Source organism: Notolepis coatsorum (assembly GCF_963971535.1).
Source record: "Notolepis coatsorum genome assembly, chromosome: 10".
Classification (NCBI taxonomy): domain Eukaryota; kingdom Metazoa; phylum Chordata; class Actinopteri; order Aulopiformes; family Paralepididae; genus Notolepis; species Notolepis coatsorum.
The window spans coordinates 64,472,676-64,491,663 of NC_140174.1; the positions used below are offsets into that span (position 1 = coordinate 64,472,676).

At 42.1% G+C, this 18,988-nt stretch overlaps 1 long non-coding RNA gene across 1 annotated transcript; it reads left to right on the forward strand.

Moving 5' to 3' along the window:
- The first annotated feature begins 1,244 nt into the window (after positions 1–1,244).
- LOC311235891 lies at positions 1,245–2,622 on the forward strand. Its single transcript, XR_014620177.1, has 3 exons — positions 1,245–1,318; positions 1,620–1,832; positions 2,532–2,622. It is a non-coding gene; the product is annotated as an uncharacterized lncRNA (long non-coding RNA).
- Positions 2,623–18,988: the final 16,366 nt, after the last annotated feature.

Sequence of the window (18,988 nt, forward strand, 5' to 3'; positions counted from 1 at the left end):
TCAAAGATGCCTTTCTTGTTTTAACATATGCTTGGAAACATGCACCCAGAAAAGCGGATTTTTTTTTTATACTTGAACTTGAGGACTGCATACTTTTTTTGCAAAGCTTATCTTTATACTTCATGCTTATAGCACATGCATAAGCCTGGTCTCTTTTGAAAGATAACATTCTGAAGTTTCGTACACAATAAAGAAAAATCACTTTTAGTGCTAATGAGTAACATAGGGCTGAACATGAGTTGAACTTGTGTACTCACATTTTTGTGTAGTATAGTTGCAATATTCCAAAATAATATATATATTATTTTTTGTATAAGCTGGAAAACACTGCAAATCCATAGCCTGAAGGGACATGGGCCTGAAGGAACATTAACGTGTGTTGTCGGACCTTACAAATACATTTGATTTTGATTTGATTATCAATAAGGTAGGATATCTGGAACACACAAACACACTACTTTTTAAATCACATGCCATGAAACTCTGGGACCTGGCTGAATTTAAGACTGCACAAATCATGTTTAAAGCACAAAACAATTAAAAAATTATGTTATAGAGAGGGGGGTTACAATTTAGAGGAGAGTCTAACTTCAAGAAACAGGCTGTTCATTCAATAATGTATGTATATTTCAGTTTGTTGAGTGATTATGAGTTGCATAAGATAATAGAGTGTGAAGGTATACTGAATACTGTCTATCTGTATGTCATGTATGTCATATGTTATGATGAAAATGCGGGACCCTGATGTAAACAAGACGAAAGTCTTTCTCTGGTCTGCATCCCCTTAACAATTGTGTGTATTGAGCCGTACTGTATTGTACCCATTCTGCAATCTGTTAATAAAGTTTTCAATCAATCAATAAATCAATCAAGGGGGTAGGTTTTTTAATCTGTTTATTACTTGTTTTTTATTATTATTTATTTTCAATTTATGTTCGAAATAAATAAACGCATTCATTCAAGTATCCTGCCCGCACAGTGCAATACTCCAATAGGTTGTTTGCAGGTGACGTCATTCGCTCTAGTGGAATGTTGTTGGGGGGCAGGAAGTGATTTGCACATAACGAATATACTTATAGTCAGTGAGACTCTCTGATTAAAATGCCAACGTTTTGCGCGGTTTACGGCTGTACCAACCGATCGAATCGGGAAAAAAACAAGGGGTACTTTCGAGTCCCGAAAGTGGTTATACATAAAGGGGAGAAGTTTAAAAAAGTCACAGAAAAACGGCGGCAGGCGTGGAGCCGAAATCTCCGGTTGAGGTCTGGAGGAGCCGAATCAGACAACGCGCGTATATGCAGTGACCACTTTGTGAAAGGTAAGGCAGTAATTTAGCTACTTACATAGCTGGATAAAACTGACAAAAATACAGACCAGGAGGCAATATTGCTGGAAACATATAGCTAATGTTACATCTGTGATATCACCCTGTGTGTTTGTGTTTCGCAGCTAGATAGCTGACGCTAACTTCCGGTGTCTTTGTTTTTAAGCAATGCTAACATTAGCTAGCTATCACGGCCAGTGGTTTTCAACTATCTCTTAGGACCGAAACTACTAACTGTTATCCCTCTTTGCTGTCATTGTTGGGTGTTTATCACTTTGCTATTTATTTTATTCAGGCTGCCCGAGTGCTGCCAACGATGTAGACTCTCCAGACTGGGCTCCTACAGTTAACCTTGGTTACCAGCAAGGTAAACCAATGACAGAGGCATCATGTCAACGTGAGGAAAGGTTGAGGTCCAGAAAAGCAGATGAGACCTGCACCGATGCAGCAGAGGCATTGCTGGACCTCGGTGAGGGCTCACAGAGCCCAGCATCGGAATACCACAAAGGTAAATTAAATATAATGCATGGAGGAGCTTTCATGTAGCCAATGTTACATTAAGTATTTTGACAACTATGTATGTCACTTGTTTACATCATATGTGTGGGAGAGAGACAGACAGAAGGGGGAGAGTGTGGGAGAGAGACAGACAGAGAGAGAGTGTGTGTGGGAGAGAGACAGACAGAAGGGGCAGAGTGAGGGAGAGAGACAGACAGACAGTGTGTGTGGGAGAGAGAGAGAGAGTGTGTGTGGGAGAGAGACAAACAGACAGAGACAGTGTGTGTGGGAGAGAGACAGACGGAGAGAGACAGACAGCGAGAGAGAGACAGAGTGTGTGTGGGAGAGAGACAGACAGAGAGAGAGTGTGTGTGGGAGAGAGACAGACAGAGAGAGAGTGTGTGTGGGAGAGAGACAAACCGACAGAGAGACAGTGTGTGTGTGAGAGAGACAGACAGAAAGGGGAGTGTGTGAGAGAGACAGACAGAAAGGGGGAGAGACAGAGTGTGTGACAGACAGAGAGAGACAGAGTGTGTGTGGGAGAGAGACAGACAAGAGTAAATTAAATGTATTTTGACAACTATGTATGTCACTTGTTTACATCATAATTTAACCAAAATAATTACCACCACCTTTATACAATTTGTAAATTATATAACTAAACTATCTTTTCCCCTCTTATCCCCTTTGCCAAATATATTCTATGTAGATGCAGGCTGCCAGACAGACCTGACTATGGAGGATCTTGAGAAGATGGAGGATGTTCTGAATCACTCGGTAGTGGAGCTGAGTGACCTCAGGAAAAAAGTACTGGACAGGGAATTTAGTCCAGATGCTTTTCAGAACAACGAAGAGAAGACTACATTTTACACAGGATTGCCCAATTTCTTAGTTTTGATGCAAGTGTTTCAGCTATGTGAGCCACACATCAACTATAGCTCTTTGTCGGCGCTCTCCAAATTTAAACAGTTCATGTTGGTCTTAATTCGGTTGAGACTAAACCTTCCACTCCAAGATTTGGCCTTCAGGTTCAATGTTTCCTGTTCCACTGTTTCTCGAATTTGGCACAAGATAATTGGCATACTTCATGAAATATTAGAGTTTATAATAGAGTGGCCAGAGCGAGAGGTGCTGCAAGCTACAATGCCAATGTCATTCAGGCAAGCATTTGGGTGTAAGGTTGCCGTAATAGTGGACTGTTTTGAAGTTTTCCTTGAAAGGCCATCTAATTTGCTGGCAAGAGCACAAACTTGGTCCAATTATAAACACCATAACACAGTTACATTTCTCATTGGCATTGCTCCTCAAGGATATGTCACAAACATCTCTCGTGCTTGGGGAGGGAGAGTGAGTGACAAGCAGATAACTGAAGAGAGTAGCCTTCTAAATAATTTGTTACCCGGAGACATTGTTCTGGCAGACCGTGGGTTTACTATAGGGGATAGTGTGGGGTTTTACTGTGCTTCATTGAAGATGCCTGCTTTCACAAAAGGGAAGAGCCAGCTATCTGCATATGAAGTTGAGCAAACAAGAAAACTCGCTAATGTGCGTATTCACGTGGAAAGGGTCATAGGATTAGTGAGAAGAAAGTACCAAATTCTGCAGAGTACCCTGCCCGTTGAACACATGGCTGTAAAAACAGGCGAGTCACTGGCGCTGATTGATAAGATTGGAGTCATTTGCTGTGCATTATCCAATCTTTCGGACTCTGTTGTCCCACTGGAGTAAGCGATATTCTATTCATCTAAAGGTCAAATAGGAAAATAAGATGCATGCCCTGCATAGTTTTGCATTGAATGATTTGAGGTAGATTTATGATTATAAATAATGGGTCGATGTTTTCTCAGACCTCCACTAACGGGTGCGTAGTTCTAGCCCGGACTACAAATAGTTTAATGATAATATTGAATAATAATATTTCAAATATATGTATATGTCTCCCTCTACCTGTCTGTCATTATTATTTTATTGAAATAAAAATGTATTAATTTCATTCAATTAATCTTTGTCATTTTTAAATCAGTTCTAATTAGATTTGAATGGTTGTTTGTAGTTAAACTATGTTTGAATCCGTTATTAAATTATCTTTGTCTTGAGAAAATCATATTCATTGTCTATGTAGTCACAATGAAAATACTGGGTGCTTGTAGTAGGATGTAGCTTACACCTGGAAAAAATTGTCCAACTTGGTCGCTTTCTTTCTTCACAACATGTGACCATTTCATGTAGTAGTTTTCAGAGGAAACGGCCTAGGGGAAACCGAGGCACAACATGGAAATGTAACCCCTCTTCCCAGCTCCCAAGAACCACCAGCAACAAGTGATGTGAAGCCCTTTAGAAGGTTTATTTTGATCAGGGTGGTTAACAACAAAAATATAACAACCTAGGAATAACTACACAAACAAAAGAAACAATTAATTAACCTAAACTACCTATATATTTCAGATATCAATTTGTTTTATTTGTGCCTATATAACTAAAGCTATAAGATTTTGACCTGTTGTGATATTCATGTTATAAACTACCATTTATTTACAATTTATTACAGGAATATGCACAGATTAAAGAAACATTTCAAACATGATTTGGTTCACTTTGTGAAGTGCTGTCCCAACACTTCAGGAAGAACACAGTGTCTGAAGAACTCTTGAACTTTGGGAATGACATTGACCCAGAGTTCCGCATCAGGCAAAATCCTCTCTACAAAGATGTCATTTGTGTTCCACACTACAAAGTCACAATAGTCAGCACCCACAATGTGGAGCTGAGCCTGTACTTGGTAGTAGTATGCGTGCTTCCTGTCCAGTTTCACATCGTCCCCATCGAAGATGAGACAGAAGCCCTGGTCTCCAGCACACAGGCGTAGATTGGCCTCCTCCTGTTTGCTGTGTGGGCACTAAAAGTTCACAATGAAAATAGTCACTTCTTCTGCATAGTATCTCCTTTTCAAATGTTCAGCTTCAAGATCTGTTAATTTCTCTCATGCACCACGTGATGTTTCTATGTCTTTACAACATGTAGGAACATAAACTGTGCATTGAATTACAAAGTACTAGGTTACTCTTCTCACAAATCCCAGTTCCATTAGTCACAATGCCAATACACCTGCTCTACTGTGTTATTGAGGACATCAAAACATGAATGGTAAATGCATATCCAAATCCATACTGAAGAAATAGCTGGTACCTTTATCTCACAAACCCCAGTTCCATGACAGGCGCATGTGACAATTCCATCTGGTGAGGCTCCCATGTATGGCCACTTCTGATTCAGCCAAAGTCCACTGTCCATGCAGGAGAAACCCTCATGGTCCACACTTTGCAGTTGTTCATATTGTCTTCTGGCTGTTGCCTCATATTTACATCCATACCTGTAATGCATACAAGTAGCAATAGGAAGAGAGAGTTGTACAACCATAATTAGTAACTGATTTACTAAATGTGATGTAGGTCAGCATTTATAGGGACAATTGTAGTGCACTGGTTTACATCATCCTACTCCAGACCTCAAAGATTAAACATACTTCTAGCCAGCCCTAACCTATGTGTCATAATAGGTCAATTGCAGATGTCCTTGTCTTGCAATTACTTTCCCCTAATAAATACCTCGTTGCAGCTGTAGAGAGCTTGTGTGCCTCTGGGTAGCATATGGACTTGACCAAGGACTTTGACGGCTGTGAAATACTTGTGTGTAGAACCTGCTTCAGTTTAGAGGCTGTTACCCTTCCTGCTCTTTGGCGGAACCAGATTGTTGATGAGCTCTGGTTTCTGGTCTCCTCCTCTACTGCCTGTACCTGTGACTGTGTTAGCTCTTCCAGTCTGAAATCCTGGCATGCTTTCTGCAACTCTGTTGGAGGTAGCTGCAGTGTATCTGGTGTCCTATATGCAGTTAGTGGTTTAGGTAGCTTGCTCACAGACTTTGGGACAAATTCTCTGCAATATGGTGACCTGGACATCAGTGCAGCACTTTTTGGGGAGTTTAGGTGTAAAGCCTTGAAAAACTGACTATAAGTTTCTGATCCTTGCTTCACTCTTGGACACTGGACTGTGGAACTCTCAGGTGTTTGTTTCTCTATAAGACAGATATTGCACAGCTTTAAAGTGAAACTTGGAACATATTATTGCACAGGTATTTTGCATTCAGTACTGTACACCTCTGCTCACCTGTCCTCCCTGCAATGGCATGATCTAGTTTTTGCTTCTTAGATTTTGCAGATGAAAAGTCTATCATCGCAACTGGAGCGGCAGGAATCTGAAAGCGCGAGAGGCATAGAGAATATAAACGTTTTAAATGTACCCCTACATACAGCTCACACTGAAACAAAAGTAAATTACGTGCATTTGATTACCTTTTTGACATGTGATGGCATTAACCACTTGCACTTTTCCATGGTGCAGGACTCAGTCTCTCTCATTTTAACACCCACTTCAATGGCGAACAGAACTGCTCCAACATGCGAGCAGGATTCTGACAATCTGTTGGTAGATTTGTAGATCTGGTATGTCATAAATGTCTAGAGATGCAACAGTACAGTAACTGTCTACCTGTATGTCATGATGAATTGAAAATGGGGGACCCTGATGTAAACAAGACGAAAGTCTGGCCACCATCAGAGTGACACCTTCATGGCATCTAGTTAGCATCATTTTACAACAGCGATATGTAGTTAAACATGCCTTGCATTATTATGATGACTTACCCAGCCATACAATCACAATGTGCTGTGACAACTTCTCCATTTCGTTTCGCCACGATCCACGTTTTTAGCGGTGTTGCACCAGACCTCTGAGAATGGTTGACCTAGTGGCAAGGTAGAAAATAGTAGCTAGCGTTTAGCGCATAGCCTGACTGACACCAGTGGTGTATCCATGTACATTAGAGTTGAAATAGCAATATAAAAGAGTGATTCTCAAGTAGATTTACTCACCCGCGCAAAAACAAGACGACAGTCATTCAATGCTGCTTTTGATCCGAGGTAATTTACCCAACCACACACCAAATAGTTATAAGCCTCCAGACTCTTGTATGCCTTCATCTGGCTAGCCGTGTAGTAGGAGGTCTGGAGGACGAGGTAATTGGTTATATCAATCGCCTCAACGCCAGGCAAATCGGTCAAGACGCGAGAAAAATCGATTTTCCTCAGCGTGTACGGATCATATCCAATATGTTTTGATCTTTTCTGATGATACCTAGTGCGTGTAGGCTCATCCAACGCTTTTGCGTATTGACTTTCCATTGTTTTGAATCACTGTTCTTGACTTCCTGCCCCCCAGGTGAGTTTCGCGCGTCATCAAAATCACGTGACTGCAAACAAGCTATTCAGCCATTGGCAATTCAGCCATTGGGTGGGTGGCGCTGCTGAGCAGCCCTCACAGCGCGGCCGTCAGCGCGCGGCCCTGAGAGCGCCACTGGCTCTGCGGCTCTGCAGCTGCATGCTTCTCCGGGAGTCATCTGGCGCGCCATGTAAAAAGTCGCACGCCTGACATATCGGTGACCCTGTGTGCACACATTTGTTTTTTATATGGCCATAAGGTATACCTAGTAGCGTGCTACATACCTGTTTGTAGCGCAGCGCTGTCGGGACTGTTTGACTTTATTCTTTGAACTTCGAAAAGTCTTCAAACAGCGCTCCTTGTCCGAGCGCTATTCAGTGGCGGCCGCTGGGTACTTCGCCACTAGGGGCGCTATACCAAATATTTTGCAAACATGTACAGTACAGTACTGTACCACGCAAGACTCATGGCAAGACGTGAGCGATTCGACTCACGCTCACGGCAATGAATCGGCTCTTATGAACGAGTCGCTCAGCTGTTACTACAACAACACACAACCAGTCAAATAAAGTATAGTCTAGACTCTAATTCACAACTTGAAACACAATATAAATAGAAAAGTTAGAAACAAAACTCGCCCGTCTCCAAACACAGGCAGATCTCTCCCTCTCTCCTTCTCTCTCTCACACACAGCGCGACGTGGAATCGATTCATTACACAATCAGACCTATTATATACCAAGAATAACTTCAGTATGAGTACAGGGCTGTACACATATTTTGCATATTGTTAAACGAGCCAAGGCTAGCTATTAAACTATCGATATGAATCGAAAATCTGGGACCCTGATGTAAACAAGACAAACGTCTTTCTCTGGTCTGCATCCCCTTAACAATTGTGTGTATTGAGCCGTACTGTATTGTACCCATTCTGCAATCTGTTAATAAAGTTCTCATTCATTCATTCATTCAAACATAGACGATATTGAACAAGCCATAATCCACGTATTTTCAATCCGAGAGAGCTGCAGTAGTTAAATCAATGAGCCATCGACATAGTCAGTGTGGTAAGTAACGTTATTATTGCATCCAAGATTGATACACGGCTGGCTAGGCAGTTGGTAGTCATAGTCTTGTGTTATAAAATAAATAAACAATCAGCAATGTCTCGCTTCATGAATGGCCAGCAGTAGCCTGCTGTACTAAACAGTACTGCTCCTAAAAAAAACTATTTACAAACGTTAACGTTAAGCACAGAGAGAGAGAGAGAGAGAGAGAGAGAGAGAGAGAGAGAGAGAGAGAGAGAGAGAGAGAGACTCACTGTTTAGTTGAAACGTCCAGGGCAGGAGAGCTTGATAAACGTGTATAATCCGCCATATAGCCAAGTGTTAGCTAGTTAGCACAACACTCAACAAGTACATTCCTTTGTCCATTTCCGCTCGAACAGACTGCAAACTACCTGGCGTTCTATCGCCATGCTCTAAGACAAACTCTAACCTTAACCAACTTTGAAAGAGTGCCTAAGCTTAACAGTCTAAAGAACTTGCAGTCACGGCACGCTCTAAGACAAACAACCTAGACCAACCTAGGAACCAACCAACCTAGGAAGCTAGAAGCTAGAATTGGAACATTAGAAATTGGATTCGGCCAATCAGAGATCGTCTCTGTGAAATTCTGCCACGGAAAGAAATACTGGCGTCGGCCAATCAGAGAGCGTCTCCGCGAAATGCGGCTACAGATATTCTTGACGCTACTGGCTAGACCGCTTCAAATCGCGCCCGGATTCCAACATAATAGTCATATTTCAACGCACAACGCGTTATGCACTGATTGGCTGTGACGGATACAGCGATCAAACTGTGACGCGCACTCAGAGCGCTATCGCGTATAGCCCGGGCCGAGAAATACATAAAAATAAAAAAAATAAAAAAAACGTGATGTCACTTCCTGCTCTGGAAAACGAGTGTTTTTTAATTGCGATAATAACGTTATATTGTGCATTGGAAATACAAACATACTTAAAATGAGTAAATATTATTCATTTTAAACATGTTTATATTATTTATAGGGCTATAAAACAAAAAACAAAAAGATACCTTTTCTTGTTCTACTCTCATATAACCAGGCAGGGCCTGAAGGGCAGGCGGCGCCCTAGCGCCCCCCAGTGGCGGCCGCCACTGGCGCTATTCAACTTCAAACAGCGCTCCTTGTCCGAGCGCTATTCAATAAACTGCTTGCTTGCAGGACAGCTCCCTGGTCCGTCCGCTCGTCCAAACAGTGCTGGGCAGCTGGTGGTCCGTCCGCTCTTTGACGGTGCTGGGCAGCTCCTCCTGGTCCGTCCACTCGTCCTGACGGTGCTGGGCAGCTCCCGATCCGTCCGCTCGTCCTGGCGGTGCTGGGCAGCTCCTCCCGATCAGGGGCGTTTTTAGGGTTAGAAAACATTGGGGGCGCTCCACCCCCCCCCTTTTTTTTACACACAGAAATACGCAATTTTAGAGTAATTAGAGACGAATACTGAAGAACTAGATTCAAGTTTTTTAAAGAGAGGTCCAGGTCCATGAGAGGGATCTGGGCAGTCCCCATAGAACATTCAAAGTTAACAGGACCAAATCATCAGTTTCTAATTTATTTATTTAACTTTTATTTAGCCAGATAAAACATTGATATGGTCCAAGAGGCCCCAGCGAGGGTACAAATATACATACATACATACATACATACATACATACATACATACATACATACATACATACATACATACATACATACATACATACATACATACTGTACATACATACATATATACATATATATACATACACACATATACACCAATAACAAAATAAAAACACAGTTAACACTTTGAGCGCCACACCGTGTTTTCCTTTTTACCCCCTTGAATGCCACGGTCCACTCCCAATGTTAACGTTAATATCGCCGAATCTATGTTTTAAATTATGGCTATGTGTCTAATCTGCCCGTCGCTTATCAAAAAATCATTTTCCAGTCAGTGTTGTCAAGGCAGATTGGTTTTTATCGCTTCATTTCCGTTTGAGAGCATTTTGAAAAGCACCCGTTTTCAGGTGAAAAACAGCCCATTCTGTGATAATCGCCTTTTACTGGAATATTCCAGAACGTTGATATTTGTCTGCCTATTTATGAATCGTTTTCAAATAAACGCTAGATGATCAATAGTATACGGTCGTGCACGCACGCACGTTCGAGCCGCGCGCTGATAATAGCTGCTTTCATTTCATCATGGATTTTACAGTGAAATACCTAGAGCACATATCACAAAAAAGCTTATATCTCCTCGAAAACGAGTCTGATTATCCTAACACTGATAACATAGATTCCTTACCTGACATCAGATGGTATCCAAATGGTATATTCCAATTCCTGATCACCATTCGAAAAAATCGATAAGTGTATAGATCTAACGTGTATACAGTAGAACTCATGATCCGCGGGGCTCAGAGGCTCCAGAATGAACTCTGGTAACTCCGGCTGCATCAGTGGACTGGAAAATATGGACTGGAATATTTTTTTTCCCCCATCCATTTTCATTGAGTCCATTCCAAAAGGGTGATTTACCATCTGGGAGACGATAGGGGGCGCTTTTTTCACATCTGATCGCCGGCGGCCCCTGGGTAGGCTAGGGTAGGCTCGCGTGATGCAATATGATTTCAGATCGCTAAAAAGAAAAAAAAGAAATAAATCCGAGAAAAGCCGTGACGTGGCTTTCAACGTAACTATCGTAAACACGAGTTTAGCCGTGAGTGGCGCTCAAAGTGTTAAGAATCATACACATAAGCAAATAAACAAACAAACATTATGCACAGCCTATGTACAAAATAAATAAACAGTTAATCTCTAGTCTTTACAGTTTTCTTCAATTGCATAAACACTCAAATCAAAAGTATTACACAAATAATCAAAACCTTACACTCACGGAGCAAAACATAGGCCCAGATTTGCACCCCTATAAGCACAAAGTCAGCCTCACACTTTTTGCAAAACAATACACACAGTGATTTGCAAAACACTAAACACACTTGCATTACATTACACATAGAATGTAAAATTACCACACATGAGCCAATTGGTTAAACACAGCAATCAGATGCACAAACACACCATTGCTTAATTGTAGATACACCAATCAGGTTTAATCACTATAAAAATGCAGCAGGTGAGTTCACCTGCCTTCAACCAAAATGGAAGGAGAGTGAAGTACTGTACACAGAGAACGTGAAAATATACAATACATTCACCAAACACTACACAAGACAACCAATGATGCAGACTGATGAAAATATAAATGTTCTCTCCATATACCCAAATCAGTCAACATGTCAACATGGAGAATCACAACAAAATAATCTCTGCAGATCCAGCTAGGCAAAGAGATAATGTCTAGTATTTTCTGTACTCTATTTAAAAATTTTATATTTTTGTTTTTGTTTTACTGTCATTTTAACCTGTACTGGATACAGTATTTTATGTTTGTCTGATATTTGCTGAGCTTACTGTGTTATGCACACTGTAGTAGCATGAAAACTGGGACATGTTTTGTTGTGATTCTCCATGTTGAAATGTTGACTGATTTGGTTATATGGAGAGACAATTTATATTTGTATCAGTCTGCATCATTGATTTGGGTATATGGAGAGAAATCTTTTTTTTCATCAGTCTGCATCATTGATTTGGGTATATGGAGATACATAAATTATATTTTCATCAGTCTACAGCATTGGTCTTGTGTAGTGTTTGGTGAATTTATTGTATATTTGCACATTCTCTGTGTACTTCACTTACAGTACTCTAATCACTGAGAAGTAGAATTGCTAAATGTGTTTTAGGTTAAGCACAGCGGTATGTAACTGGTTCAAACAGAATTAAGTCATATGAAACGTGTGTTTCATATGGTAACAAAATGTAGTTTTTATAAATTAGTGTATAGTTTGTGTTTAATTTAGCAAAGGATCTGAGGTGTTCTGATAATTGTGTGTGTGGTTGTGCTAATTGTGTGTAGTGTTTTGAAACACCGGGCCCTGTTTTCAAAATCGTGCTTAAGCAATCGAAAAAATTATATACATAATGTTTCAGTCTTCTCATAAAAAAAATGTATGTGTGGACATGTATGACAGGACAAAGGCCATATGTAATGGCCTTGGGATTGAGGAACATACTACCAGCCAAAGGAGGAAGCAGAAAAGGATGGACGAGTATGTAGTTGAGTCATCTTGTAGCACAAGCTCAGACCTCATGGAGATCAGCTGAGACAGAGACTGTTCTATCCAGTCCTCGACAGAATGCTGCAAGAGCTTGAGAGCAGGTTCTCATGAGTTGGAGAACAACATATGAGAGGCATACAGGCATGTTATCCAGCCTCAGACCAGTTTCTCTCAGTGGAATTGCTGCAACCCCTCGCCACACATTACAATATCCAACTACTGCCAGAGGAGATCACAGTTGCAAAGTGTTTCCTGGCCAGGACAGGCAGAGATGCAGTCCCTACTATCCAAAGTGTCTTTTCCCTCCTGGATGATAATAATAATAATAATGCATTTGATTTATAATGCGCCTTTCAAGACACTAAAAAAAAAAGTCCACAAATCGGTGAATGAAAAAATTATATAGGATCAAATGAAAACCACTACTTGCTAAAAATCGATGTTTAAAAGTACTAAAAACCAAAGAAAAATACCAAACACTAACAAACATGCAGCACAGACAATGGGGATGCTGCCATAAAAAAAATAAAAATAAAATGTAAACGTTTTTATTTATCCGGGGCTAGGAGAAAAACATCCGGGGCTAAAGCCCCGGAAGGCCAGGGCTAACGACGCCACTGCTCCCAATCCGTCCGCTTGTCCTGACGGTGCTGGCGTGTCTTGGTCCAGATTGTCCACGTTCCGCGCAATTCCAAGCGAAACGGTGAACCAAACAGTTGTCACTAATGTCTTTCAGCGGCCTCAGAAATCAAAACACTGTCTCGCTGATCAGCTGTTGAATCTTGAGCGCAGAGCGAGCTGTCTCGCTGATCAGCTGTTGAATCTTGAGCGCCGAGCGCGATTATCCAATAAATAACAAAGGCAATTGTCCATTTCAAACAAAGAGCCTTAGTTTTTGACTAATGTAGAGCCTTTACCTATAAGCCTACTGCGAGGGGCAAGTGGGCTGGCTTGAGTTAGACGCATGCTTGAAGAATTCAATGTCCAGAGTGCTCGTATCATTTTCGATATGCCAATCCTTTTATTGACCATTATCCACCAAGTAATATATACAAAAACTCTTTTGACTAATAACACTGAACGCCGACCTATACGGCACATCAACACGAACACGACAAGACACGGTCAAAAACTGTTTGGCTATTCCCCTTGCGCACCTGGGGCTAGTCACCCACTGATCAGTATATATGGGTAACCACCCCCATATATGGTGGTTGCCATGGTGACTGATAATGCCACACCTCTGCACCGTGAGTTAAAATAAAACTAAATAAACAGAAGGGCATTTTGGCTCCAACAGTTTCCTTTTTCTTTTTCAGGATCTGTTCCTGCTCCTCCAGATCGTGTTTATCCTTTTTCAGGATCTGTTCCTGCTCCTCCAGAGCGTGTTTATCCTTTAATGCTGCATCGCGAATCCCAAGTGAAGCTCTCTCTGCCTCGGCCTGTAGGCGAGCTACTGAGGTAGAAGATCTGCTGAACCTGCTGGTTCCAGACCTTGTGTGACCTTTGTGAGCAGATTTTTTACTTTCCACATTAGAAATGCTGTCATTTGGATTAATTAGATTTTGCACGTCCTCCTCATCCTCATTAACACTTTCCACTGTTTTGGTATTTTTTGTCCATGCATTAATTTGATCAATAAAGTCATTGACATTGATAATTTTGGCCTTGAACCAAATGTCATGTTTTCCCCTTTCCTCAGGAGGTACTATTGGCAACAGAGCCTCCTGGTTTGCTGCTGCTTCCTTGCATATGTGGAGATATTGCATAAATGCGCATTGCACCTCCTGTTTGCATCCACTTTGCATTAACTCCAAAATAGTTTTTTGCAAGTTAGAAGCCTTGTTAAATTTTGATTTATGTAATTTATGTAATGTGTCAATTTTATCCATTAGGGCTTTTTGTGTTAATTTGCTCTTGCGTTGTGTGACCTGCTGTGCTTCGGTATCAACATTGTGTGTGATTTGACCTGTGTCCACCTCGGACTGTTTTTTAGCCACTGTGGGTGTGGGCTGTGACTGCTTTGCAGTCTGTTCAACCAATGAAGGTTCTTTACAATGCGTTTCAGCCGTGGCGGGCTGTTCCACCATAACGCTAGACTCTGCTTGATTCTGAACACCTTTATCAGAATCCATATCAGCAATATAAGACCAACAGATTCAATATGAAACGGTACCTTTGGTTAAATCACTTAAACAAAACCCACAGTTAATCATCACATGGTTAAACGTTTTAACCAAACCTTAATAGACACACACACATACACACAAACAGGTTGCACAACCATAAACCACCAATGCATTGGAATTTTCCCTTTTTATATTTTTCTCAAGTGACCCTGTGTGCACACAATTGTTTTTTATATGGCCATAAGGTATACCTGGTAGCGCGCTACATACCTGTTCGTTGCGCAGCGCTTGTCGGGATCGTTTGACTTTGTTCTTTGAACTTCGAAAAGACTTCAAACAGCGCTCCTTGTCCGAGCGCTATTCAATAAACTGCTTGTGTGCAGGACAGCTCCTGGTCCGTCCGCTCGTCCAAACGGTGCTGGGCAGCTCCTGGTCCGTCCGCTCGTCCAAACGGTGCTGGGCAGCTCCTGGTCCGTCCGCTCGTCCAAACGGTGCTGGGAAGCTCCTGGTCCGTCCGCCGTCCAAACGGTGCGGGTCACCGGGACAGCTGTCCTAATGCCGTGAGCAGCACCGTGGGTCCTTCTGGTCCAAACGTTGCGAGGCCGCCCGGCCGTGCGATTGTCCGAACGCCGTGCCCAAGTACTGCCATGTCTTGGTCCAGATTGTCCACGTTCCGTGCAATTCCAAGCGAAACGGTGAACCAAACAGTTGTCACTAATTAGTGTCTTTCAGCGACCTCAGAAATCAAAACGCTGTCTCACTGATCAACTGTTGAATCTTGAGCGCCAAGCGCGATTATCCTCGTCTTCCAATAAATAACAAAGGCAATTGTCCATTTCAAACGAAGAGCCTTAGTTTTTGACTAATGTAGAGCCTTTACCTATAAGCCTACTGCGAGGGGCAAGTGGGCTGGCTTGAGTTAGACGCGTGCTTGAAGAATTCAATGTCCAGAGTGCTCGTATCATTTTCGATATGCCAATCCATTTATTGACCTTTTTTCCACCAAGTAATATAATACAAAAAACTCTTTAACTAATTACACTGAACGCCGACCTATACGGCACATCAACACGAACACGGTCAAAAACTGTTTGGCTATTCCCCTTGCACACCTGGGGCTCGTCCCCACTGATCAGTATAAATGGGTAACCAACCCCTGTGGTGGTTGCCATGGTGACTGAAAATGCCACACCTCTGCACCGTGAGTAAAAATAAAACGAAAATAAACAGAAAGGCATTTTGGCTCCAACAATAACGTTAGGCCAACGTCAGTCAGTATGGTAACGTTATCTAACTGCATTTAGAATCTAACAAGCTATTAACTTACGATAAACATTAACTAAAGCTTGCTACATAAAATACCAATATTGACTAAATCCATGAGTGGTCTGCTAATGCGTTAAAATGTACAAAGTAAGTAAAGTAAAGTAAACTTACCAGCAAGAGTGCCTCGTAAACAATGAAAAGTAATCGCGTTCAACGCTGGAAACTCGTCCTGCTCGCAGAGCTTGGAACTACCTCCTCCACATGAGGCGCTCCACTTCCGCATTCCACGATAAAATGCAGTCCTATGGGAGTGTCCGAACTCTTATTATACGGCTCTGGGTAGGTGTAGCAACACTCGGAGTGGCAGAACGAGTGTCAGGTGCGTTGATTGATCCCAGGTGACAGCGTGTGGAAGCTGGGGTAGGAAGCTGCCCATATAAGGGCGTGGAAGTAGCAGGAGAGGGATAGCGGGATAACGGCGTTACAGGGATAAAGTTGAACTTCTGTTTGAACAGGCTGACTCTAGAGGTATGTGGCAGATTACAAAGACACCTCCCTCAAACTGAACAGTGACATCTCCTTAGCAAATTATCTCAATACCTTCTATGCGAGGTTTGAGGCTGTGAATAACAACACCAGCCTACAAACCACTGCAATAGAGGGGGGGGGCGCTGCTGATGGAGATTCAGTGTTCAGGATAACAGAACATGAGGTGAGGAGGACCTTTAAGAAAGGGAATATCAGGAAGGCAGCAGGACCGGACGGCATCCCCGGCCGCGTCCTAAAAGTCTGTGCCGACCAACTGGCCCCGGTATTCACTGACATATTTAACCTGTCCTTAGAACAGGCTGGCATCCCCACCTGTCTGAAGAAGTCTACCATCATCCCTGTACCCAAAAAATCTACGCCCGCTTGCCTCAACGACTACCGCCCTGTAGCTCTCACCTCCATAGCCATGAAGTGCTTTGAGAAGCTAGTGAAGGGCTACATCTGTTCCTCCCTCCCCATCAACCTGGACCCCCTGCAATTTGCATATCGCCCCAACAGGTCCACAGCAGCATCACACCTGGACAAGAGGCAGGGGAACTATGTGAGAATGCTGTCATCGACTACAGCTCAGCATTCAATACCATAGTCCCCTCCAAACTCATAGCCAAGCTCAGGGACCTGGGCTTGAACTATGACCTCTGCCAGTGGGTCTTGGACTTCCTGACGGGTAGACCCCAGGTGGTACGAGCAGGCAACTGCACCTCCTCATCCATCACGCTCAACATAGGGGCCCCCCAGGGCTGTGTTTTGAGTCCCCTCCTCTACTCCCTGTACACACATGACTGTGTGGCACAGTGGAACAACAACACAATCATCAAATTTGCTGATGACACAGTAGTGGTGGGCCTGATCTCTGCCAACGACGAGAGGGCCTACCTGGAAGAGGTAGAGAATCTGTCGCAGTGGTGTCAGGAGAACTGCCTCTCCCTGAACGTCAGCAAAACAAAAGAGATGATTGTGGACTTCAGGAGGTCGGGGGTCAGGGACTACAGCCCCCTCAGTATCAACGGGGCACCGGTTGAGAGAGTGAACAGTTTCAAGTACCTCGGAGTCCACATATCCGAGGACTTGACATGGACCACACACATTGACAGTGTTGTGAAGAAGGCACGGCAACGCCTCTACTTCCTCAGGCGCCTAAGGAAGTTCCAAGTCAGTCAGAAGATCCTTAAGAACTTCTACTCATGCACAATAGAGAGCATCCTGACTGGCAATATCACCTCCTGGTTTGGGAATAGCACCGCACAAGACCGTAGCAGACTACAGAGAGTGGCCCGTTCAGCCGAACGCATAATTGGAGGGGGGCTTCCCACTCTCCAGGACATTTACAACAAGCGGTGCATTGGTAAGGCTAAGAGAATTATCAAAGACTCCAGCCACCCAAACAACTGCCTCTTTGAACTGCTGCGGTCAGGCAAGCGATACCGGAGTCTCATGGCAAGCACAGAGAGACTCAGAAGAAGCTTCTATCCCCAAGCCATCAGGATGCTCAACGAACAATAACACTATGTAACAACCATCAAATGCACTCACAGCACACACATCCACATGCAAACACTCACTTTAAACAAACAACTCACTGCAGCACCCACTTTACCCACTTTAGAACACCTAAACACACTTTATATTTATTAGTAAAGAATTTGCACTACAACCCCATACCTCATTACACCTTACTGTAAATTGTACCTCATGCCATTTCTGCTTTGTACTGTATAGTATATTGTATTGTAACTCAGTTACTTCTACTCTGCATTGTACATTTTATATATGTATATACTGAACACTTTTGTCTACGTACTTGACTTCTATTTTATACTGCTATACTTATTTTATACTTATCTATTTTTGTCTAGCACAGTCCCTGGAGCGTAACAGAAAGAAGAATTTTGTATAAAAGTATTCTGTACTTCTGTATGACAACTAATAAAGAAACTTGAAACTTGAGAGAGAGAGAGGCCCTGGCCGTGATTGTAACAATGAGTTTATTTTGCAATATAAAAAGTTTATGAAGAGAAGTAGGAAAAGTACTGCCCCAAATAATATTACAATACGATAAATATGGGTATATGAAACTATAATAAAGTGTCAAAAGACAGGAGCGATTCACAAGAGAAGAAATCCTTCTAATAATGCCATATGATTTCATAACTTTTTTGTAAACTAGCTCAATATGATTTTTCCATGTAAGGCCTTCATCAACAATGACACATAAGAATTTAGCATGTGACACCTGTTTAATTTCAATATCATTAATATGTCATTTAGAGTCCTGTTTTGAATAATTTTTTATTTTTATTTCTGAAAATCATATAATTAGATTTATTAATATTGAATGAAAGCCTATTAATCTGAAACCATGTTGCGGTTTGTGCAAGTATAGAATTTGCATCTTTAATCAGGGAACCAAAGTCAGAATGTAAAAATACTATGTTTGTGTCATCAGCTAAAATAATGGGCAGAGCTGTATCAAACTGTAAAGCAAAATCATTTATAAAAATAAGAAACAAAAGAGGCCCAAGGATTGAACCTTGTGGTACACCACACGATACCTCAGTTCTATTGTAGTTCATACCCTCAATACACACATATTGTTGCCGGTTGCTGAGATAATCTCTAAACCAATGGATTACAACATCCTGGAAACCATAATGATTTAGTTTGGATATTAAGATACTATCATCCACTGTATCAAAGGCTTTCGATACATCTA